Genomic DNA, 26,119 nt, shown 5'->3' with positions numbered 1-26,119 from the left:
GGACCGTCAGTGAAAGCCCTCATGGCCCACATGAAGGATGCTGGCATTCCTAAATGCAATGAGAAGGCATTAGATGCTTTCACTGCTTTTATTTGAAATTCAAACACTAAAGGGAAAGAAAATTAATAAAGGTTGGATTTCATGAAGTAAGAACTAGAAAGATGAATACTTGCTCAGTTTGAAAATATTTTCTAGGATCTATCATATCTGTATTAACAAGTATCCATACTTCAGGAATAAAAGTGGTAGCTTTTAAATACCCTTTAAAATAAATCAAATGTAGACAAATTTAACAGAGGTTTGGGTTTTCCTTCGGGGCCTGAGATGTGTCAACTACTGAAGAGGATTCTATACAGAGTACTAGAAAATGGCTTTGGGCTAGGCTGTGACGGTGTGGGTCAATCAACCCCCCACAGCCGATCTAGAAGTAAGGAAAGTTGACACAGACTTCAGTCACAGAAGTACAGTAGACCAGGAATGATGGTATTAGAGTTACGAAAATGGAAACAGTAACATACTATGCTTACTAGAAAAACTTAGGCTATTCATCAGGCTATCGGAGGCGAGGGTAGAAGGAAAGCAGCAAAAGGTATTTCCAAGATACAGTCTGGAAACATCCTCTCTAGATGCCAACAATCACAATATGACAACATTGTATGTTCCACAATGTTTTAAAACTTTCAGCAGCTTTGGCCCTTGGGCAATATAATTCCTGTTAACATGCAGATCCACTGCAATACTAATTTATTCACATGGTCCTTTGAATCTCATAGGTTCAGACTGTTTTTTTGGTTTTGTTTCATTTTTGTTTTTTTTGAGACAGAGTCTCGCTCTGTTGCCAGGCTGGACTGCAACCTCTGCCTCCTGGGTTTAAGAGATTCTCATGCCTCAACCTCCCTAGTAGCTGGGATTACACGCGCCACCCATGCCTTGCTAATTTTTGTATTTTTAGTAGAGGCAGGGTTTTGCCGTGATTACCAGGCTGGTCTCAAACTCCTGGCCATCTTTACTTTGGAATTACTCCACCCACCTCAGCCTCCCAAAGTGCTGGGATTACAGGCATGAGAATGTTTTGATTCCATATTTCTGAATGCATTTTTATTAATTAGAATTATTATATCAATAATAACAAATTTCATCTAGAAAGTATTTTCTGGCCAGGCGTAGTGGCTCATGCCTGTAATCCTAGCACTTTGGGAAGTCGAGGCGACTAGATCAACGGAGGTTAGGAGCTCGAGACCAGCCTGGCTGGCCAACATGCTTAAACCCAGTCTCTACTAAAAATATAAAAATTAGCTGAACATGGCGGCACACACCTGTAATTCTAACTACTCGGGAGGTGAGGCAGGACAATCACTTGAACCCTGGAGGCAGAGGCTGCAGTGAGACAATATCGCACCATTGCACTCTAAACCGGGGTGACAAGAGCAAAATTCCGTCTCAAAAAAAAAAAAAAAAAAAGAATTTTCTGAAACTGAATTCTATGATACATAATGTAGTTATATTATATCCAACCTCTTTCCATTTTCAGCTTCTCAAAATCATTTTCATGGAAATTAATTCTTTTCCCATAGATTTTACAATGACAATTGGATCATTAATTAGGTTTTGTCCATATCAAATTTGATCAATTAGGGGTTCTGCCATTGTGAGTTATCTTTTGTGGTCATTATTTTTATCATATCTGAGTTCACCAATGTGACAAGAAAATTTAATTTTTCTTTCATTGGCAATTACATTTACTTTGTACCATGTTAGTAGTTTTCATCTTTATTTTGGAATTACTTCTTTTTGCCCAGTTTTTCCCTTTTTTTTTTTTGACAGAGTCTTGCTCTGTTGCCCAGACTGGAGTGCAGTGGCATGATCTTGGCTTACTGCAACCTCCGACTCCCAGGTTCAAGCGAGTTTTCTGCCTCAGCCTCCCAAGTAGCTGGGACTACAGGCACTTGCCACCACGCCCAGCTAATTTTTATATTTTTAGTAGAGACGGGGTTTCACCATATTGGCAAGGCTGAATTTTTTATATTTTTAATATTATTGGCAAGAAGTTTCTTTGCCTTTTTTTCTTATTTTTAGTTTGGGGGTGGGGGATCTGGGAAAAATTCCCCAAACATAGATCTAAGTAATTGTCAATTTAATTTTCTGCCAATTATTCATACCAATGATGAACACCAAATTTACTTAAATATAGAAACTAAGACTAACTCTGGAAGTTATGATGATGGAATAGAACTTAAGTGTCATAAATCTTAAGAATATTAAAATAATAACTTGATTAACAAAAATAGGTGAGAGGAAGGAAAAACCAACAAGTTCATTAATTTTCTCAGTTTAACAGAAGAAGAGTGATACAGTCTAAAGGTGAAATATAGTTTCAAAAGATTTTTTTATAACTGATTTTTTATAATTATTAAAAAATACAGTAAATAATTCCTTTAGAGCTCTATTGTGAAGAAATATTATTTTTGCCCTAAGTGGAATTACTGATAAAAAGATAAAATTATGTAACACCAATTTACATGTCTACAAGCAGTGTGTAAGAAAGCCCATTTCATAACATCCTGACCTACACGAGGATTATCTCCTGAAAGACAATCTACTAATATAGTAGGCACACAAAAAATAGTCTCTTAAAAAACATCTGTTGTTATTATGAAGTTGAACTTTTTTGCACACTTGTTCAAAATTTTTATTTATAACATCCATTTTTCTATTTTTGTCTTTTTCTTTTTCTGATTGACTTTAAGAGCTTCTTTATATATTAAGAATATTAGCTATTTCATATGTGATACAACTCATTTTTCCAACTTGTGGTTTTATATTTTAAATTTAAGGTACTTTTTGATGTACTTAATTTTTATGCAGTCAATACTATCTTTTCTATTAAAGCTTTCTTTTTGGGCCGGGCGTGGTGGCTCACGCCTGTAATCCCAGCACTTTGGAAGGCCGAGGCGGGTGGATCACGAGGTCAAGAGATCAAGACCATCTTGGTCAACATGGTGAAACCCCGTCTCTACTAAAAATACAAAAATTAGCTGGGCATGGTGGCGCGTGCCTGTAATCCCAGCTACTCAGGAGGCTGAGGCAGGAGAATTGCCTGAACCCAGGAGGCGGAGGTTGCGGTGAGCCGAGATCGCGCCATTGCATTCCAGCCTGGGTAACAAGAGCGAAACTCTGTCTCAAAAAAAAAAAAAAAAACAACTTTCTTTTCTTGTTTTTATGCTTTAAAAGACCTTCCCTAACTTAAGGTCAAATTAAATAGCAGTTACATTTGTTAGTGTGAAGTAACACACACTAAGAGTTGTGTTACCTCACACTAACAAATGTGAACAGCTGTTCCAGTATATTTATCAAACTAGCCTTTTGTCCGAAACTTATGGATATGTTTTCAAGGCATGACATCTGCTCATACAAGCTTCTAATCCCCACCTCTACCTGCTAATTGCTATGTGCTTCCCCTTCCTGAAGAGAGAGTCCTCTTTCTACCTGGTCCCTGCGTGAAGAGAGGAAAGGGAGGATAGGATAATCCTGGTCCTCATCTCCCTTCAATTTATTTTTTGCATCTAACTCCCTTCACTTTCCTCTCCAATCCTTCTTGGGTCCCTACCTTTTCAGATTCTACTTTCATGTTTCCAAGTTGTGTGGTATTTTTCAGAAATGTAATTTGGTACTAACTAATGAAAGAATACATAAAAAACAGAATGGTTATTTCAATCAACGATATAGTTTTCAAAAATCTAGTAACCATTACAAATAAAATTATCACTAAGTAAAATAGTGCCTAACATATTATTTTTAAATTTTTAAAAATTTTGTAAGCTCTATACTAATTGTCCATGATATATGGTAGGTACTCAATGTTTGTTGTTGGGAAGAAATTATCTTTTTAGATCTGAAAACATAGGCAATGGGTATAGCTTTAGATTTCAGAATTTTTACTGCCAAAATATTTTATGCAAACAAATGTAAAAGAATACAAAGGAGAAAGTAACCTAAAATTTCCTCACAACTACTTATGATTCACAATTTAGTAACCTTTAGCTATTTCTGTTAGCTAGGTGGCAGGAGAACTTTATTTCTTTAACAACTAGAGAAACCACCACACTTTAAAAAGTCACTGGGTACAGTGGCTCATGCCTGTAATCCCAACACTTTGGGAGGACAAAGCAGGAAGACTGCTGGAATCCGGGAGTTTAAGACCAGCCTGAGCAATATAAGGAGACCTTATCTTTACAAATAATTTAAAAATTAGCCAGGCATGGTAGTGTGCATCTGTGTATGGTCCCACTTACTCGGGAGGTTGAGACAGGAGAATAACCTGTGCCCAGGAGGTTGAGGTTGCTGTGAGCCATGATTGTACCACTGCACTCTAGCCTGGATGACAGAGCAATATTTTGTCTCAGAAAAAACAACAACAACAAATTTTCTGGGCTACTTTTAATCTCCTAGAAGATGCAATATTAACTTTAAGAACAGGCAATACAGCCAAATTAAAAGTAGTCACTGTCATCAAATCCCTGGTAGTGGCAGACAATGAACAGTAGGCTAACCAAGTTCCATTTCCAACTTCCTTCTGTCTGTCTGTACTACAGAGACTATGAAAATTAAACATTTGACTCCCCAGCCTCCCTTGAAAAGCTATGTTACACAGTTCTGACCAATGAGATACAAACAGAAGTCTGCTAGCACTGCCTCTTTACTTTCCTTCTTACTGCTTAGTACATATTTGTAGTGTGTAGGAGGCAGCTTCCAAGATGGTTCCCAATGATGCTTGCCTCTTGAAGGGACTACATCCTTGTGTAGTCCCTTCCAATGCTGTATCAGGGTTCTGTGACGAAAGAATATGGCAGGAGTGCCAGCTCACTTCGAAGATTAGGTTATAAACAACATTGCAACGTCCATCTTGTTCTTGTCTCCATCTGTCCTCTCCCTCCTGACACACACATTCTAGACCCTCCCCGCTCTCTCAAATGATTTGTTCTGAGAGAAGCCCACTGCCATGCCTTGAAGAGAAATCCCTGTGGTGAGGAACTGAATCCTCCTGCTGATAGTCCATGTGAGTTAGTTTAGAAAGCAGATCTCCAGCTCAACCAAGCCTTTAGAGGACTGCAGCCCCAGTTGGTATCTTGACTGCAACCTCATGAGGGACCCTGAGCCAGAACCTCCCAGCTAAGCCACTCCTGAATTCTCAACCCTCAGAAACTATGTGAGATAATTAATATTTATTATTTTAATCTGATACGTTTTAGGGTAATTTTGTAACACAGCAATAGATGCCAGAAATATAGTGATGCCTGAAGGTACGACTGTCTTTTTACGACCTTGATAAAAATCACATTCTAAGGATGGCAGACGGTTTTTATTAACGTCCTTCAACATCACATCGGCTCTGGATTACCTAATTAAGACTTCCTGTGGAGGCAGACCCCTATCTGTTTATACTACATAGTAGGTTTTTTTGTTATTTGCAGCCAAACACATTCCAGACTGAGATACTCAACAATTCCCAACACCTGATTACTGTTTCTAAAGAAAGCTTCCTTTTATTCAAGGATCTGCCTCTGCTCAGAAGTTTATACTTCTCTTATCTTCTGGAACCCAGTTGTTTATTTCCTGATCCAGAAAAAATATTCAGGCTGTCCTGCAGTAACTCCTAGTATTTAAAGGCAGTGGCAAGGATTATCCCCTTCATTCAGTAAGCAATTGCAATACTTTTTAGTAGAATGCCTACTTCTTAAAACATGTCTCCCTTTGACATACAAAAAACTTTATTCAGCTACACCCCAAAACACAAAGAATTCAGAAATGTATTCCAAGCTGCTGGATCATATAATCCATAGGAAAATGTTTCTCTTGATGATAATCTGCTTTTTCACATCAATTCCAGGAACATGTTTCAGCCCAAGAGAAGGAAGTAGCTGTCTCTAAATGAGGTTCAATCATGTACCACATAATGATGTTTCAGTCAATGATGTACTGCATATACAACAGGGTCCCCTAATACGGTATAGCACCATTTTTTTACTATACCTTTTTTTTAATGTTTAGATATATTAATTAATTATTTTTTTTTGAGACAGGCTCTCGCTCTGTTGCCTGGGTTGGAGAGCAGTGGCATGATCACGGCTCACTGTAGCCTCAAACTCCTGAGTCCAAGTGATCCTCCCACCTCAGCCTCCCGAGTAGCTGGAACTACAGGCATGTACCACCACACGGGACTAATTTTTGTATTTTTGTAGAGATGAGGTGTCATCATGTTGCCCAGACTTAGATATATTTAGATATACAAATACTTACCATTGTGTTACAACTGCCAGTGTGTATTCAGTACAGTAATATGCTATGCAGGTTTGTAGTCTAGGAACACTAGGTTATACCATATAGCCTAGGTATGCAGTAGGCTATACCATCTAGGTTTGTTTAAGTACACTCTGTGATGTTTGCCCAATGACAAAATTGCCCAACATTTCTCAGAATGTATGCCCATCATTAGGCGATGCATGACTACAGAAAAAGTAAGAGTTCAGCTCAGAAAAATCTCTCCTATACAATCCCACATTCCCCTCCTAACTGTGTATCTCTCTGGATGCCAAAAGATGCCGAACATTGTAACACATAACAGAAGAAAACTTTCATTTGGCACAGAAGTAAAAGTAATTTAGATCTAGTGACCTTGCTTTGTGTTTTCTTTCCAAGTGTACAATTGCTCAGAGATAGAGGCAATACAGCCCCAGAAGACGAAGAAAAATGACAGGAAATCCTGTTCCACACTTGACCAAAATCATCAAACAATCTAGGCAACTGGTGTTCACTCATATGATAGCTTTTTAAGTTGTCAGCAATTCTTGGCAAATACAAGAATAGAAAATAACTTCAGTAAAACTTTGAGCTAAAAGGCTTAATATTCTCAAGGGGGTCTTGCCCATATAAAGGGATGGGGGGAGTACCTAAAGAAAGGAAATTTAGTCAGAGAATAAATCTTCTGCTGTAAGAGATAACATAATCCAAAATATCAAGTATACTATATTTGAGGAAACACCAAATTTAATACGAAGTTTTCAAAATTTATGTAACTCCATATATATCACTTCTACACACACACACACATATATAGATATATAATTTACAGATAATAACTTCTTAACATTTAACCAACCTGAGGAAGCTATTTATTAAAATTTAATTTTAAGAAAAATTCATTTTAACTTTGAGATGTAAAAAACAGTCTTAAGATCTTCGAAGCTAGCCAGAGTACATTTCTGGATTCTAATAGTACTGCTTAATCACAGCAAAGCAGACACAAAATGGTGTTTCATAAAAGTGTGATAGTTGCTATTGCAACAATCAGTAGGTTTACTTTTAATGTTTATTTAATTGCATATGTTCAGAACTAACATGATGTGATCGTTAAAGCCTGGAACACCTCCTTGATTTCAAAACACGGTCACTTCCATAATGCCTATATATAAAAAAGCAGAATAGGAGGGAAAAGTTTTGTTTGTATTTTTATTTTTAAAATATGCAATGCTTTACAAATTTGCATGTCATTCTTGTGCAGGGGCATGCTAATTTTCTCTGTATTGTTCCAATTTTGGCATATGTGCTGCTGAAGCAAGCACAAGGTGGACAAAATTTGAAATGCTAGTTTCCATCCCACAGGGACCCACACAGTACTCCTTACATCATACTTAGGGAAGCTGTCATGTTCATGCATATTTTTGCTTTTGATTTGTGAAATTAATTTCGTGATAAATTCAATTCTACTTTTTATTTTTCCTTTGCTGCCTCTACCGCTCCCCCCTGCCGCTATAACTTACAATAACATATTGTTTTAAAGTTACTTATGATAATATTCCCGAGACTTCTGCAATTTGATGATTTCTTCCACTCACAGGAAGACAAGCCTCAACTATAACAATGAAAGTGAACTCCACCAGAGGCAAGACAATGTAACTAAACTCAGGGACTTCCCCTTTGCTACACCATGGTACTCTTTGACCTACTTTGGTTTTCTACCAATCATCCCTTTAGTTCTCAGACTGAAAGCACCAAAGCTAGGCCTCTGTTAATCAAACATTAATAAACAGTAACAAACAACAAAAAAGAAAAACACACATATTCATAGACACACACATTTATCTTAAAAAGTAAACAATCTAATCTGTGGAAAAAGCCACACCACTAAATAAAACATTAACAAAGGATAATTTATTGAGTTTTTTTCTAGAATAGATTCTAAAAACACTTAAAAGGAAACTTTTTAGAGAATTATTTTAAGAATTGTAATAGCTTTTAAAATTAGTGTCTCATGTACGTATTCCTGATTCACAGATCCCATCTTTTGCTTAAAGCACCTGTTTATAAAACTTTACAGTTTCTAATTGGAGTGGGGAGAGAGATCTGACATGCCTAATTTGACCTGCCAAGTCTTTTCTCCTTTGGGAGAATATTCATCTGCCTTTTCTATTGATTAGTTCAGTACTGTGCAGTTTTATGACAATTCTAGAAAAGTGTAAGGTGAAAATAAACAGCAATGACAGTGAACTAATCTCTTTTAGAGGGAAAATCCCTCAAAGGCAAAGACAATTCCCTCCCTCATCTACCTTTTTAGGTCAGAAAAAGTAGGCCATCAATAGCTATAATTAGTGCAGCATCTGTAGGATGCTCGATTCTACTTTAACTACATAGAATAATTTAATCTGACTTAAATTATAATTAAATGAGATCAGTACTTAATGTGTCATGGAGCTATCAGTAAGCCTCAGAAAACTTGTTACTGGAAGGTAGCAATTGTTCCCCCCAAGACAAATGACAAGGGAATCAGGAATAACAACATAATCTTCCTTCTCTCTGTGTTGAATTTATGCCAGGCAACTTTCAATGTCTCCAGGAAAAGTATGCACTGTTCTTTCTATCCTCCCCTCCCAATCTTTCCATCAGGACAGACTGATTTCAAATCAAGTACATTTAAATGGTTAAATCAATACATGCATATGAGCCTTGATTTAATTCATGATTAAATTGCTACTCAGAAGTTAACAATTTTTTTAAAAAATGCATTTTACTTTTTGAAATATCTCACATATTCATAACTTAGTTGTATATCTGACTTTAAAATGTACATAATCTAAAATTAAAGCAACAGTAAGTTACTCCTAATTTTACATTTCCCGTAGGAAAAAAGAACAACGTACTAACATAGAGATTTTGAAACTACATCTGATTCCATGTATTAAACCTAAATAACAGACAGGCATGCTATGTAAGAAAAAAACAGCCTTGACCAAAAAAATTTTTTTTCAACAAATTTAATGAGTGTAGAAATTTTCTATTTGTGTATAACATGTATAATAAAAATTTTAAATTTTGATCATTTTCAGTTATAAATTTAAAATGTACTATGTATTTTAAGCAAAAATTAAAGGGGATATATCAGAATTAATTTTACTTAAATATTTTGGGATATGCAATAAACTTGATCTTCATCTTCCTCTTTTAAATTAATTAACCTGCCAGGTGAGGTGGCTCACACCTGTAATCCCAGCACTTTGAGAGACGGAGGTGGGTAGATTGCTTGAGGCCAGGAGTTCGAGACCAGCCTGGGCAACATGGTGAAACCCTGTCTCTACTAAAAACACAAAAATTAGCCAGGCATGGTGGTGTTCACCTGTAGTCCTAGCTATTCGGGAGGCTGAGGTGGGAAGATGGCTTAAGCCCAGGAGGCAGAGGTTGCAGTGAGCTGAGAGCATACCATTGTAATCCAGCCTGGGCAATAGAGCGAGACCCTGTCTCAAAAATAAATTAATTAATCTAACAAATATTTATTTAGTTTTTACTACATGCCTAATGAGTGATGAAAAATAAATGATGAGAAAACCCTGATATGGTCTCTACCCACATTAAACCTCACTTTAATGGAGGACAGAAATTAATCCAAGAATTATCTAAATATGATAAAGTATGGTACTCTGACAAATAATGGGAGAGAATGGATCAAGTTAGGAAAGTCCTAGAAGGCTTTCTTTTTAAGAAACAGGGTCTCATTCTGTCACCCAGACTGGAGTGCAGTGGTACAGTCACAGCTCACTGCAGCCTTGAACTCCTAGTCTCAAGCGATCCTCCTGCCTCAGCCTCCCAAGTGGCTGGGACTACAGGCATGAGCCACCACACCCAGCCTAGAAGGCATTCTTGAGGAAATTACAATGGAGAGAAATCTGAAAAATGAATAGGGGGAGTTTATTAGGTGAATAAGAGAGCAGAGGCGAGGCTCTCTCCAGGTAGAGGAAAAAGGATGTCAAAGACTTTCCAGCAAGAGTAAGCAGTAAGTCAAGTGGGCCTGTGAGTCTGGGGCACACAGAGTGAGGAAGAGCACATTGCAAGGTGAGGCTGACGAGTTCAGCAGCCAGACCACGGAGAGTCTTGCAGGGAGGCTATTCATCTTGGCTTACTCCTGTTGACCTGGCATAATCCCTTCTCTTACAGTGTCCCAGTTTGGATGATAAATTATGTGAGACCATGTAAAAAAAATTTATCTTTAACCAAAACACTATGAGAAGTCATATATAAAAATTTTAAGGTGGTGTGTGTGTATGTGAAAGAGAGAGACAGAGAAACAGCCATATTACAACATGAATTCATATACAGTAGTCACCTGGTATCTGTGGGGGACACATTCCAAGACCCCCCATAAATGTGTGAAGCCACAAGTAGTACTGAACCCCCTATGTACTATGTTTTGTCCTATACATACATAGCTATGACATAGTTTAATTTAGAAATTAGGCCCAGTAAGAGATTAAAAACATTAAGTAATAATAGAATAACTATAAGAATATACTGTAATAAAGATTATATGAGTGTTGTCTCTTGTCTCTCTCAAAATACCTTATTATACTGTACTGCTGGCAAGTGAAAGCGAGGAATGTGAAACCATAGATAAGGTGGGACTACTGTATGAAGGTAAATATATAACTTCACCTGCAAAGTTTGGAACATACTTCATAGTGGGTCTCAAGGAGAACAAGATGTCTGAAATTATACCAAATGAATGGGTAATTAAGCCTTTTTGCAGAGAGAAACAGCCCTTGGTCACTGCCCTGTCTGAGTCCCAGAAGTCACCCTGCAGAGGTCAGGCAGGCTTCTGCCTTGAGAGGGGAGCATGAATATGTCTGTCAGCCAGTGTAGAGACATACCTCTATACTAGAGAGAAGAGGAGAAGGAAACTGCCAAGAAAGGTTCAGGAATAACTGTTTGAAGAGAAATAAGTAGGAGGGTGGAGTGGTGGGAGGGAGCACACAAGAAAAGAGAGAAGTCTGCCCTTGGGCAGGGTGTTGAGGGGAAGCCCAGCAGGATGCACAGACCAATAACTTGCCCCGCATTTTCCATAAGCCATACCCAGTAGGCAACTCAGTTAGAATGATGGGACCAGAGGGGATGGAGATGATGTGGAAATGTTCCTGGAGGCAAAGCAATCAAGAGAAAATTTAGGGAACTACAGCTGGGGAACTGTCTGCTCATCCTGACCGAGAACTCACTATCTTGTCAATAAAGATGAGTTTTGCTTAATCATTGAATCCTGAGGTCTTCTCTGAGATTAATGCTGTGATTACTACTGTTTCCCCTTTGCATTTTCCTATGTACCTTTGCTGATTCTTTTGCTTTTAAGCTTTTGACAATACTTTGTATCAGGTAAGTCTTGAGTTACCATCTTTTAATCTGATTGTCTTTCTACTCAATCCATAACTTCCTCACCAGGGGAGTTTTAACTATTTACATACAAAGCTGTTCATTATATTGTGAAGTTAATAAAGCATTTTAAAGGAAGAAAAATACCTTCTACAAGTTGTCTGGTACCGAAAAATGTCTGAAAATAGTTATTCTCTCTCTTTTTTTTTAAAAGAGTAAAGTCAAAAATCTAAAAAATTTAATTTTCATTTATTTTACCCCAGCTTGCAGCCTTTTACTTTACCCATATCAATGCTGAATTAAATAGAAAAAATAAAATTAAGCCATGTATATAATTTTGGATCCAAAGAACTGAAATTCATGACATGGAAATTAACAATGAATGGTAAAATCATCATGAAATAGTCTTAGAATCTTAGTGAAGTAGTATTTAGTCTCGTCACTAAACTGGCTTGATTGATATCTGCCAACTTCTAGAATTTTCCCCACTGCCTCCTTTTTTTCCTACAGGCTATGATCATTCAAATCCTCAAACAGCTATATCCTTATGTTCTTGATTATATGCCGAGATGATAAATAAAGGTTTATAGATGACTCCAGAGTTAGCTCAGAGTCAATAAACCTAAAGGTGACCTAGGCCACATATCAGGCTATAATGGAAAATAGTGTATTTAGCCCCAAAGCATCATGGATTCAGCCACCTAGACAATACTCTGCCCAATGATGTACTAATTAACAGCAAAACAGAAAATGATTTAGGACAGTATGTACTTTAGAACAAACAGAAGATCTGAAAGCCACAGTTCATCATCAATCACCAAATCAAAACGTGGGACATAGAAAATATCAAATGAAAGAGAGAAAAGAGAGAGAGAGGGAGGGAGGGAGGGAGGGAAGGAGGGAGGGCGAGGAGAAGCGAGAGAGGAAAGAAGGGAGGAAGGGAGAGAGAGACAGAGAGAGGGGGGAGAGAGATGGAAGAAAAAAAGAAGAAATGAAGAAAGGGAGGGAGAGAAAAAAGCAGAGAGTATATTAAGTGTAAACAAGTCTATATAGCTAACAGTATACTTTAATGTAGGCAAAATCTGTGTGGTGATAAACTAGTAACAATTTAGCAATCTCTACATATGTAACAGAGGCAAACAGCAACAACAGCAACAATAACCAGTCCTCTGTTTTACTTTCTACACTCTCTAGTTGCCTGCATGTCTTCATATACATACTGTGACTATTTAAAAATAGTTATCAAGAACAGTACTGTGTGCTCTTGTTTTCCTCATCAAGTATGTCACATAGGTTACCAGTCACATAAGAAATTGTGCTATTTGAATTGTAAAATTTTGCACTTATTTTCAATCCCTCTCCTTTAGTTCCCACATTTAATAGCTCTTTAACTCTTTTCAATTCTCTATTCCTATTATTTCCCATTTTCACAATAAACCTTTCATATAACCTTTATAAGCATATATAGGCATATAAGCATAACTACAGGCATATCTGAGAATCATTATCACTCTCAGTGTTCTTACAGGTTTATAAAAAATTATTTTCCCCTAATACTATTATTTATTATGATGCGTCTCAGATTTATAGGAATAACTATTGTCATTTAGTTTCTTCTTTTCCTGTTTCCATTTACTCATTCCATTTTCAGAGATTTGTTTCTTTTTATTTTTCTAATTTTAAAAGAAGTAACAATTCACTGTGATTGAAATAACTAAAATATAAACTCACCTGGTTTTAAAAATCACCCAATTGTCCCTCTCACACAGTCCTTTCTATTTGATCATGTAGACATAGGGAGGAACTCTGAAGCAGTCATTTTTCTTTCTTAAATAACTTCAAATGTGTAATAAGATGACTAGAGGATTAAAAATCAACAAAGAAAAAGCAAGATATTGGGGCATTGTAAGAAGGACAAGGTTGCAGGCCAAAAAAATAAAATAAATGTGTGCTCAGGTATAGAAAAGACTCTGGATCACTCATTGCCTTTCTAACATCGGTAATTGTAATATTCTTGGTGTCTTAAAATACTGACGCCTTATTAAAGATAAAAATACAAAGAAAATTATTTTCTTAAAAATATTAAATATACTACTTTAATATTACTTTAAAATATTGAAATTATTACTATACCTTTTCTCTATAATACTATCTATAATTAAAATCTAAAACCAATACATTGAAAGTATTTTACAAGATTAGAACTCCTTTTAGTCTAATGTAAGATAAGAGCCTAAACTAATAATAAAATTGCCTTTTAAATCTCAAAAGAGGCAAGTTTAAGAGGGATAAAAGAATCACTACTATCCATACTCAGAGAAAGGTAAGTTATGAAACTAATACAATAGTTCCTGGTTATACATTCAAATTAATTCTCTCCAACTAATACTCATATTGACAGATAATAAAAAGTCTTTGTTAGATCCTGTATCTTGATTTTTGGCTTAATAATATGTCTATAAACTAAAACAAAAATACACAAACTTGTGATTTCTACCAAAGTCTCTTTCCGTAGAGCCTTTGTTGTAGCTTCCTTGTGGGGAGAGAAGCCAAACATAAGCTTGCTTATTTTTAAAAATCATGAAGGTTTTTGGTGTGATTTTTGTTGGAGCAGTAGGGGAGGAGGGCTATTATTTCTCTTTTTCTCCCTGCAGTGAGTGAGGGTAAGGAAGGAATATGGATCCCTCTGGGATAATAAAAAAGAAAGTAAATGGGAATTACGTGTGGGTCTACTCTATTTCCCTTAGGAAATTTTGACCAATTTGAGTCAAGATCCAGACATGTATCATAGCACTGAGATCATCTGATGACATTTAAATTTTATTAAAAGTAAGATGAAACTAAAGAAGTCAACTATAGTCTTCTGTTTTCAGTTATGTATGATATGAAGTAGAAAAAAGCGGTTCATGAAGACACCTCACACGCCCATGCCACTTGAATAACCAACAGATATAAATGAATATTATTTTTAGAAGAAATAATGACCATCTCAAAAAGAAACATGCAATAGTGAAAGACAGTGCTAAGCTTAAAAGTTTCAGAGGTCTAACACTTATCTGTAGAGAAAAACAGATTTGCCTGTGTCAAGTGTTAATGAAGACTTAAAGTACAGCAAATGTAAGTCACATTTGAAATAGCAAACAGATGCCAGAATACAAAAGAAACTCTCAGATTTGGAGGAAAAGAGTAAAAAACCATCATCATCTCATTATCTCCTTGGCCCTGCTTCATCTGGTGCAATATTAGCAAAATCAATTATGTTTCCTCAGACAGGGCTATTTTCAAAATGTACACTTTTCACCTTTCATTCTAATATAATTTAATCTGATTGCTTTTCTGATGAGGAAAAGAGAATATAACTCCAAGAGCCTGTAGTCTGGATGTCCCACCATTCTCCAGCCCTTATTGTTCAACAGAACAGCTTGAACCCAAATTCCTCCTCACTCACCGCAACTTCCCCTCCCCATCTATAGGTCTCCAGTCTATCTGGGCACAAGGGGATTGTATCACTGTCACTGCAGCTCCTCCACACCATGACCCACTTCCCTGAGCTCCCATGGCACCCTCCCTGCACAGTGCCCACCCTGCTGTCACTCCACAGAGCATCATTAATGTGGCATCATCAAGGGTAGAAGTCTTTTATGGACATTTTGGAGATAAAGGATAGTAACAATAGGAGAGAAAATTCCCTGTAACTGAATGCTAAATATGACAACTGTCCTCCAAATTCAAAGAAAACAAAAAAGGAATGTAAGCTCTTCAAAGGGATCCATTTCATTGGCAGAGCCTCATTCCTATGGCTATAGCTTTGTGTTATTACCTCTCCCTCTCTTTGGTCTTTCCTTTTCCATTTCTTAGTTTTGGGTCCTCAAATATTATACAAACTTCCTCAGGACCCTCAACTGAGCTCACTTTGACTATTCAGGAGAGCTATTTATTTTTGCTGCTGCCTTAGCCTACCAGATCAGCCCCAAGTACTATTCTTTTCACAGCCTCAATTCAGTCATCAAGATGTCTTCCTAAATAGCATGAAACAGACACAATACGGGCATGCTGGGTATGCTCTATTTGCCCCTGCAAATTATATATCTGCCCTACTCTACCCTGTCTTGTGCTTCAAAATGCTCACCACTATGGACTGTATCATTAGAGTTCCCTTACTGTTTGGTTTATGACAGAGAGGAACTATAAGAGGCACTAAAAAATTGAGGAAAGGGAGAAGGTCAGGGTATTTATTCTGAGGGAAGAAGTGAGTATATTCCTCTAATGAAGGCCACAGCTCCTGTTAGGCAGGCAGACTTCTCTCACAGCTGCAGATCTCATTGAATTCCAGTAACTACACTCAACCCTTACCCCTAAAGTTTAGGGGCGACAGTGACTTCCACACATCACTAGTTCAAAATGCCCATTATCCCTTGTTAGTTTCTTTTAACCCTGAATACACCTTTGTAAATAGTCCTTTTTCTTTTTAGTCACCCCATTTGAGTGTGCCATCCATTTTCTCCTAGGATCCTGGCTGATTCAGCAGGGAGGAAAAGAAACTAATTAAAAATTTAATTGACATCCTCAAAGAATAAAATACTCACAATAGAAGAATTGGTTGCTCAGAGAAAGTAACAATCTGAGAATACAAAAGAATTATTGAAAATTTAAAGTATGGCTGCTAAATAAACATGTCAATAGAAAAACTGAATAACAGAACTGGGCTGAAGGGTAAATTTGTAATTTGGAAGATAAGTTCAAGGAACTCTCCAAGATATAAAGTAAAAAGACAAAAAAAGAAAATGGTATATGAAAAAAGGTTATGATGGGAATCAACACACAAGATGGCTGAATAGGAACAGCTCTGGATTGCAGTTCCCAGCAAAAACGCAGAGGGTGAGTGATCACTGCATTTACAAATGAATTTTTACTGCCCACAGACCAGGAGACTCTCTGTCAGGAAAGTGCCATGAGTCTCCAGCATAGCTATTTCAGCTGGTGCAGTGGGTCTTCGCACAAAAACTCACACAAATCTGGATGTTGTTTCAACTGGCGACTGGAACACCTGAGACGGAGTCACCCATTCAACTGAAAAAAGAGGGCTGAAACAGGGAGCCAGGTGATCTGGCTCAGCTGGTCCCACCCCCACAAAGACCAGCAATCTGAATCACTCTAGGTTAAGAGCTTCACAGCAAGCACAGCTGGACCCGGGACAGTCCAGTTCTGAGGCAGTTCTGAGGCAGCTCCAGTTACTGAGGCAGTTCTAACTATACCCCTATAAATAAAACTGCAAGAAAGTTCACAGAGCAGCCGGGCAGAGCCCACAGCAGCTCAGCAACACCTCTGCTGGCAGACTGTGACTAGACTACCTCCTCACTGGGCAGGGCATCTCTGAAAAAAGGTAGCAGAATGACATGAACTCATAAATAAAGCCCCACCTTCCCGGGACAGAGTACCTGGGGAAAAAAGGCAATTATGAGTTCTGCTGCAGCAGACTTAAACGTACCTGCCCAGCAGCTCTGAACAGAACAATGGAACTCACAGCTCAGCACTTGAGCTCCTATAAGGGACAGACTGTCTCCTCAAGCAGCTCTCCGACCCCGTATAACCAGAGACACCTCATAAAGGAGAGCTCAGGCTGACATCTAGCGGGTATCCTTCTGGGACAAAGATAACAGAAGAAAAAACTGGCAGCAACCCTTACTGTTCTGCAGCCGCTGCAGGTGAGCCCCAGGCAAGCAGGGTCTAGAGTGGACCTCCAGCAGTCCTACAGCAGGGGGGCCTGACTGTTAGAAGGAAAATTAAGAAACAGAAAGAAAAAACTTTATCAGCAATAAAAAGGACATCCACACAGAGACCCATCTGAAAGTCACCAACCACAAAGACCACAGGTAGATAAATCCACAAAGACGGGAAAAAAACAGTGCAAAAAGGATGAAAATACCCAAAACCAGAATGCCTCTCCTCCTCCAAGGGATCACAACTCCTCACCAGCAAGGGAACAAGGCTAGATGGAGAATGAGTCTGATGAATTGACAGAAACAGGATTCAGAAGGTGGGTAATAAACTTCTCTGAGCTAGAAAATCATGTTCTAAGCCAATGCAAAGAAACTAAGAACCTTGAAGAAAGGTTTGACGAAATGCTAACAAGAATAAACAGCTTAGAGAGGAATATAAATGAATTGATGGAGCTGAAAAACAACACAAGAACTTTGTGAAGCATACACAAGTTTCAACAGCCAAACTGACCAAGCAGAGGAAAGGATATCAGAGACTGAAGATCAACTCAATGAAATAAAACGAGAAGGAAAGATTAGAGAAAAAAGAGTAAAAAGAAATGAACAAAAGACTCCAAGAAATATGGGATTATGTGAAAAGACCTAATCTATGTTTGATAAGTGTACCTGAATGTGACGGAGAGAATGAATCCAAGCTGGAAAACACTCTTCCCCGGTATATCATCCAGGAGAACTTCCCCAACCTAGAAAGCAGGCCAACATTCAAGTCCAGGAAATACAGAGAACACCACAAAGATATTCCTCAAGAAGAGCAACCCTAAGACACATAATCATCAGATTTACCAGGGTTGAAATGAAGGAAAAACTGCTAAGGGCAGCCAGAGAGAAAGGTCGGGTTACCCACAAAGGGAAGCCCATCAGACTCACAGCAGATCTCTGGGGAGAAACCCTACAAGTCAGAGAGTGGGGGCCAATATCAACATCCTCAAAGAAAAGAAAGTTTAACCTAGAATTTCATATCCAGCCAAACTAAGCTTAATAAGGGAAGGAGAAATAAAATCCTTTACGAACAAGCAATTGCTCAGAGATTTCATCACCATGAGGCCTGCTTTACAAGAGCTCCTGAAAGAAGCACTAAACATAGAAAGGAACAACAAGTAACAGCCACTCCAAAAACGTACCAAAAATGGTAAAGAGCATCGACACAATGAAGAAACTGCATCGACTTATGGGCAAAACAACCAGCTAGCATCAAAATGTCAGGATCAAATTCACACATAACAATATTAACCTTAAATGTAAATGGGCTAAATGCCCCAATCAAAAGACACAGACTGGCAAATTGGATTAAAAAGTCAAAACCCATCAGTGTGCTGTATCCAGGAAACCCATCTCACATGCAAGAATACACACAGGCTCAAAACAAAGGGATGGGGGAAGATCTACCAAGCAAATGGAGAGCAAAAAAAAAAAAAAAAAAAAAAAAAGCAGGAGTTGCAATCCTAGTCTCTTGATAAAATAGACTTTAAACCAACAAAGATCAAAGGAGACAAAGAAGGGCATTACATAGTGGTAAAAAGATCAATGCAACAAGAAAAGCTAATGATCCTAAATATATATGCTCCCAATACAGGAGCATCCAGATACATAAAGCAAGTTCTTAATGACCTACAAAGAGACTTGAACTCCTACACAATAATAGTGGGAGACTTTAACACTCCACTGTCAATATTAGACAGATCAACGAGACAGAAAATTAACAAGGATATCCAGGACTTGAACTCAGACCTGGACCAAGCAAACCTAATAGACATTTATAGAACTCTTCACCCCAAATCCACAGAATATACATTCTTCTCAGCACCACATCACACCTACTCTAAAATTGACCACATAATTGGAAGTAAATCACTCCTCAGCAAATGCAAAAGAATGGAAATCATAACAAACAGTCTCTCAGATCACAGTGCAATCAAATAAGAACTCAGAATTCAGAAACTAATTCAGAACTGCATAACTTCATGGAAACTGAACAACTGGCTCTTGAATGTTGACTGGATAAACAATGAAATAAAGGCAGAAATAAAGATGTTCTTCAAAACCAAGAAGAACGAAGACACACATACCAGAATCTTTGGATCACATTTAAAGCAGTGTCTAGAGGAAAATTTATAGCCGTAAATGCCCACATGAGAAGCAAGGAAAGATCTAAAATCGACACCCTATCATCAAAATTGAAAGAGCTAGAGAAGCAAGATCAAAAACATTCAGAAGCTAGTAGAAGACAAGAAATAACTAAGATCAGAACAGAACTGAAGGAGATAGAGACACAAAAAAACCCTTCAAAAAAATCAATAAATCCAGGAGCTGGTTTTTTGAAAAGATCAACAAAATAGACCAATAGCCAGATTAATAAAAAAGAAAAGAAAGAAGAATCAAATAGATGCAATAAAAAACGATAAAGGGGATACCACCATAGATTCCACAGAAATACAAACCACCATCAGAGATTACTACTACAAACAACTCTATGCACATAAACCAGTAAACCTGGAAGAAATGGATAAATTCCTGGACACTTACACCCTCCCAAGCCTAAACCAGGAAGAAGTTGAAACCCAGAATAGACCAATAGCAAGGGCTGAAGTTGAGGCAGCAATTAATAGCTTACCAACCAAAAAAAGCCCAGGTCCAGATGGGTTCACAGCCGAATTCTACCAGACATACAAAGAGGAGCTGGTACCACTCCTTCTGAAACTATTCCAAACAATTCAAAAAGAGGGAATCCTCCTCAAATCATTTTATGAGACCAACATTATCATGATACCAAAACCCAGCAGAGACTCAACAAGAAAAGAAAACTTCAGGTCAATATCCACGATGAACATAGATGCAAAAATCTTCAATAAAATACTGGCAAACTGATTGCAACAGCACATCAAAAAGCTTATCCATCACAATCAAGTAGGCTTCATCCCAGGGATGCAAGGCTGTTTCAACATATGCAAGTCTGTAAACGTAATTCACAAAATAAACAGAACCAAAGACAAAAACCGCATGATTATCTCAATAGATGCAGAGAAGGCCTTCGACAAAATTCAACAGCTCTTTATGCTAAAAACTCTTAATACACTAGGTATCGATGGAACATATCTCAAAATAATAAAAGCTATTTACGACAAGCCAACAGCCAGTATCTTACTGAATGGGCAAAAACTGGAAGCATTCCCTTTGAAATCTGGCACTAGACAAGGATGCCCTCTCTCACCACTCCTATTCAATATAGTATTGGAAGTTCTAACCAGAGCAATCAGGCAAGAAAAAGAAATAAAGGGTATTCAATTAGGAAAGGAGGAAGTCAAATTGTCTCTATTTGCAGACGACATGATTGTACATTTAGAAGACCCTGTTGTCTCAGCCCCAAATCTCCTTAGACTGATAAGCAACTGGTCATTAGAGAAATGCAAATCAAAACCACATTTAGATACCATCTCACGCCAGTTAGAATGGTGATAACTAAAAAATCTAGAGACAACAGATGCTGGAGAGGATGTGGAGAAATAGGAACACTTTTTACACTGTTGGTGGGAGGTAAATTAGTTCAATCATTGTGGAAGACACTGTGGCGATTCCTCAAGGACCTAGAAATAGAAATACCATTTGATGCAGCAATCTCATTACTGGGTATATATCTAAAGGATTATAAATCGTTCTGTTATAAGGACATAGGGACATGTATGTTCACTGCAGCACTGTTTACAATAGCAAATACTTGGAACCAACCCAAATGCCCATCAATGATAAACTGGACAGGGAAAATGTGGCACACATATACCATGGAATACTATGCAGCCATAAAAAACGATGAGTTCGTGTCCTTTGTAGATACATGGATGAACCTGGAAACCATCATTCTCAGGAAACTGACACAGGAACAGAGAATCAAGCACTGCATGTTCTCACTCATAGGCAGGTGTTGAACAATGAGAACACATGGACACAGGGAGAGTAGCATCACACACTGAGGACTGTGGTGGGAGACTGGGGGAGGGACAGTGAGGGGTAGGGAGGTGGGGAGGGATAACATGGGGAGAAATGCCAGATACAGGTGATGGGGATGGAGGCAGCAAACCACATTGCCATGTGTATACCTATACAACAATCCTGCATGTTCTTTACATGTATCCCAGAACCTAAAATGCAATTATATATAGATAGATAGATAGATAGATAGATAGATAGATAGATAGATAGATATAGATATATAGATGCTATATTGATCCTTTTATATATCTATAGGTATATATATATATACCTATATATTTTTGTTCTGAGAAGGAATTTTTTTTTGTTCTGAGAAGGAGATATTCATATATTTTGTTCTGAGAAGGAAATATTCATGGCTACATGAATACAGAAATATAATGGTTAAGTCAAAGAAAAAAAAAGAAAAAAGGTTAAGATGAAGGTCTAACACTTATCTAACTATTGGTTAAAAAAGGACAGACATAGAGAGATAATAGAGGAGAAGTAACAAAAGAAATGATAGAAGAGTAATTTGAGATTCAATCTTATATTGAAAGGAACCAAGTATTAAGAATTAATAATAAAGGGGGGAAGGGAGAAACATATTCTGACATACACCAATGATTTTTTTTTTTTTTTTTTTTGAGATGGAGCTTCACTCTTGTTGCCCAGGAGAGTGCAGTGGCACGATTCTGGCTCACTGCAACCTCTGTCTCCTCGGTTCAAGCAATTCTCCTGCCTCAGCCTCCCAAGTAAATGGGATTATAGGCACAGACCACCACACCCAGCTAATTTTTTGTATTTTTAGTAGAGATGGAGTTTCATCATGTTGGCTAGACTGACCTCAAACTCCTGACCCCAGGTGATTCACCTGCCTCAGCCTTCTAAATTGCTGGGATTACAGGTGTGAGCCACCACATCCGGCCAAAATTTCAAACTCTAAAGATAAATAAAAGCATCTTAAGCTCCCAGAATGTCCTTCTTCTTAGGAAAAACATGATAAAGTATTTTGGAGTGAAATGTTTGTAACTTTCAAGAGGTTGAGCAAAAGGAGAGGAAAAAAATAGAGAAGGCCATCATGGCAAAATGTTAACAATATGTGACTCTAGGTGAAGGGCATATGGTATTTACTGTATTATTTTTTGAACTATTTGATAAGTTTTAAAAAAAAGTTGGAAAAAAAAGAAAAACAAGGCTCCTAGAGAGGAATAAAATAAAATAAAACAAAGAAACCAGTTCCATACTAAAAGAATGAGAATGAGACTGGCACAAGACCTCTCATTTTATAATCACATGAGACCTCTCATTTATAATCTCATTTTATAACCTCTCATTTTCTAGCATCAAACTAGATGCTAGAAAATAATGGAATAATGCCTTCACTCTTATGAGAGAAAATGACTTTAACCTAATATTTGAACCAACTTTAATGAAATCTGAGGGAAAATTAAAAAGATTTTCAAATATTCATGGGCCAAAAAGCTTAATTCTCACAAACTTAAAAAAATTTTTTCGGCCAGGCATGTTGGCTCATGCCTGTAATCCCAGCACTTTGGGAGGCTGAGTCAAGCGGATCATGAGGTCAGGAGTTCAAGACCAGCCTGACCAACATTTAGCTACTAAAAATACAAAAATTAGCCGGGCATGGTGGCGCACTACTCAGATGCTGGGATTTTCTTTTGAGACAGGGTCTCACCCTGTTGTCCAGGCTGGAGTGCACTGACGTAATCATAGCTCACTTTTACCTGGGGCTCCTGGGTTCAAGCGATCCTCCCATCTCAGCCTCCCAAGTAGCTAGGACTACAGGCGTGTACCATGACACAGAGCCAATTTTTACTTTTTATTTTTTTGTTGAGATGGGGTCTCACTATGTTTCCCAGCCTGATCTCGAACTCTGGGCCTCAAGAAATCCTCCTGCCTTGGTCTTCTAAAGTGCTGGGATTACAGGTATGAGCCACTGCACCCGGTCTCTACAAACTCTTTTTTTTTTTTTTTTTTTTTTTTGAGATGGAGTTTCGCTCTTGTTACCTAGGCTGGAGTACAATGTCGTGATTTCGGTTCACCGCAACCTCCACCTCCTGGGTTCAAGCAATTCTCCTGCCTCAGCCTCCTGAGTAGCTGGGACTACAGGCGTGCACCACCATGCCCAGCTAATTTTTGTATTTTTAGTAGAGATGGGGTTTCACCATGTTGACCAGGATGGTCTCAATCTCTTGACCTCATGATCCACCTGCCTCGGCCTCCCAAAGTGCTGGGATTATAGGCGTGAGCCACTGTGCCCAGCCTCTACAAACTCTTAAGAGAAAAAATTAATACTGAGCTTATGAAACTTAAACAGCATAGCAATGAATTACTTAAAAAATGAGATGAAACCATATCTTCATTATTATTACGCTAGTCCAAGCATTATATCAGCTACTGCTGAAACACTGCAATACAATAGCCTTTTAACTGGTCCTCATGTTTCCTTTGTTGTACCTATCTATGCCCCACACAAGAACCACCATTTTACTTTATTATAATTTAATGTTCCTTTTTTTTTAAATGTAGGTAATAGATTCACATTAAACAAAATACTTTCACATGATTTCAACATAGGAAGTGCAAAAGGGCATTAAGTCCCTGAGACCTAGACAGTGGGCCCCCTGCACTTCAGAAGGCCTGCTGTGGACCTCCTCTAGCTGTAACCCTCTGAGAGATAAACTTCATAGGACTAGGACATGTGCCCACCCAGATTATGCTTCAGGTATTTGGAACCCCAGGAAACTCTAGTCAAACGGGCTGAGCCTGCTCTCAGGGCCTACACATGGGCCAAGCCTGCTCTCAGAGCCTACATATGGGTTGTCCTTTCTATGGCTGAACACAGGGCCCTCATGTGCAATCTTAGACTCAGAAAGTGGACAAGCAGCAGCTGTATGTGGGGTATGAAGCAGCTGATGTGAGGGAAGGGTATCCATCCTTCATAGTGTAGGACTGGGCATGGGATAGGGGTGAGAGAACAGCATAGAAAGGCCACATGCTGGCCAGGGCCCACCATGTTGAAATGGGCTTATAATACAGTGAAAAGCCTTGGTCCCATTCCTGTCCCCTGTCAATGGCTACCTTTTCCAAAGACAACTACTGTTTCTAACACAAGTTAATCACTTTAAATAAAAAACCTGAAAACGAATCTCCAACCTAAAATATTTTAGTGGTTCTCTATTACTGTTAAGATAAAATCCAAAATCCACAAAGTGGTCAACATAGTGCTTTGCAAACTATAACATTCATTAGAACCATTTGGGGATTCAAGTCTGATCCAGTAGGACTGGGATGGGGCTTGAGATTCTGCATTTCCAATATCTTTCCTAAGTGTTACAGATGCTGCTGACCTATAGGCCATACCTTCAGTAGTAAGAGCATATAAGAAATTAATATTCCTTTTGAAGTTATGACTTCAGCTACCCAGGTAGGGAAGGAAATTTTCCTCCTGGTTTACCCATCTCATTTAAAGAGAAAAAGCTACAGCCAGTCCAGGCAGATGGGAGGGAGGGTAGGCAGAAATTGCCAAGTAATAATAATAGCTAACATTATTCATTCGTTCAACAAATATTTATTGGACAATGTATGCGCTAGCATTGCCCTAGAGGGTCCAGCAATGAACAAAAAAAAGTCTCAGTCTTCATGGAGCTAATAACCTATTAGGCCAGACGGAATGAATATATAAATAAATAACAAGTTCACGTCGTGTTTGGGGCAAAAAAGAAAAATTAATCAAGATAAGGATCTAGAGGATTAGAAGAGGTGCTATTTTAGATAACTAAGGCATATACAAAGAGAGTTTTTGTTTCTTGTTTTGTTTAATCATACTAAGTTCTAAGACAGGCATAATGCGAAGTACCTTAAAGAAGTGAAGGTTCTTTTATCTTCATTTTGCTGATGATAAAAACTGAAGCTCATTGGGATATGGACCCTGGCAGTCTAAGATCAATTTTTTTGTTAATATGTTATTTCTTGTTCATGTTACAAGAGGTCTGCAGCTGTACTGTGCTTAGCTGAGCTCCCTGTGTTTTCATATTCTGGAAGCCAGCCTTAAACTTTTAATGTGTAAACCGCCAGGCAGGTGTGGGCCTGCCAGTTTATGACCAGCAACATAAGATACTCGAGCACAAACAGTCACCAGACACACTGCAAGAGTGTGTCTTGCATTCACTCAGCAGACTCAGAGGGATGAGCTAACATTTAGTCAACAAAATTTTCCCATTGCTGGTTTAAAACTCCACAATTTCAATCACTTCAATTTTTCTCTAAAGTTTAAAGAAAATAAGTTTAACATGCAGCAGGTCACTCTAGTTTTAGCAATGGTTCTTAATCATTTAAGATCACAATCTCTTTGAAAATCTGATAAAACACAGGCTCTCTCCCAAGAAAACTGCAAGTGAGTACACACAGTTTTGCATGCAACTTAAGGGGCTCAGACCCCTAAAATAGTGATAATCCTCAATTTGAGAACACTTACATTGTAGCATCTTCAAAAATACATCTCTGCTCCGAAAACTTTCCTCTCCCCGTGAAGGGAGTAATCCTCTTTAACTAATCATTTAATTAAAACACAGTTAACTCTAATTATTAGCATATAAAAAACAGAGCTTTATCATCTAAAACAGTTCTTCAGCAAAAAAGAAAAAGGGCCTAACTAGCTGTTAAGA

At 38.0% G+C, this 26,119-nt stretch overlaps 1 protein-coding gene and 1 non-coding gene across 2 annotated transcripts in view; both read right to left on the bottom strand.

Annotated features, from left to right (window-relative positions):
• The window catches only part of SESN1 (sestrin 1), a 108,325-nt gene that overhangs the window by 61,452 nt on the left and 20,754 nt on the right, over nucleotides 1-26,119 (bottom strand). The gene's annotated exons all lie outside the window — the stretch shown is intronic.
• Nucleotides 7,514-7,619, bottom strand: LOC135268499 (U6 spliceosomal RNA). Its single transcript, XR_010336814.1, has one exon. It is a non-coding gene; the product is annotated as a U6 spliceosomal RNA (small nuclear RNA).

Source organism: Aotus nancymaae, unplaced genomic scaffold (assembly GCF_030222135.1).
Source record: "Aotus nancymaae isolate 86718 unplaced genomic scaffold, 86718_ANA_hifiasm-v0.15.2.pri h1tg000040l, whole genome shotgun sequence".
Lineage (NCBI taxonomy): Eukaryota > Metazoa > Chordata > Mammalia > Primates > Aotidae > Aotus > Aotus nancymaae.
Note: the sequence above shows the minus strand (reverse complement) of the source record. Positions and strands in the feature narration are given on the sequence as shown.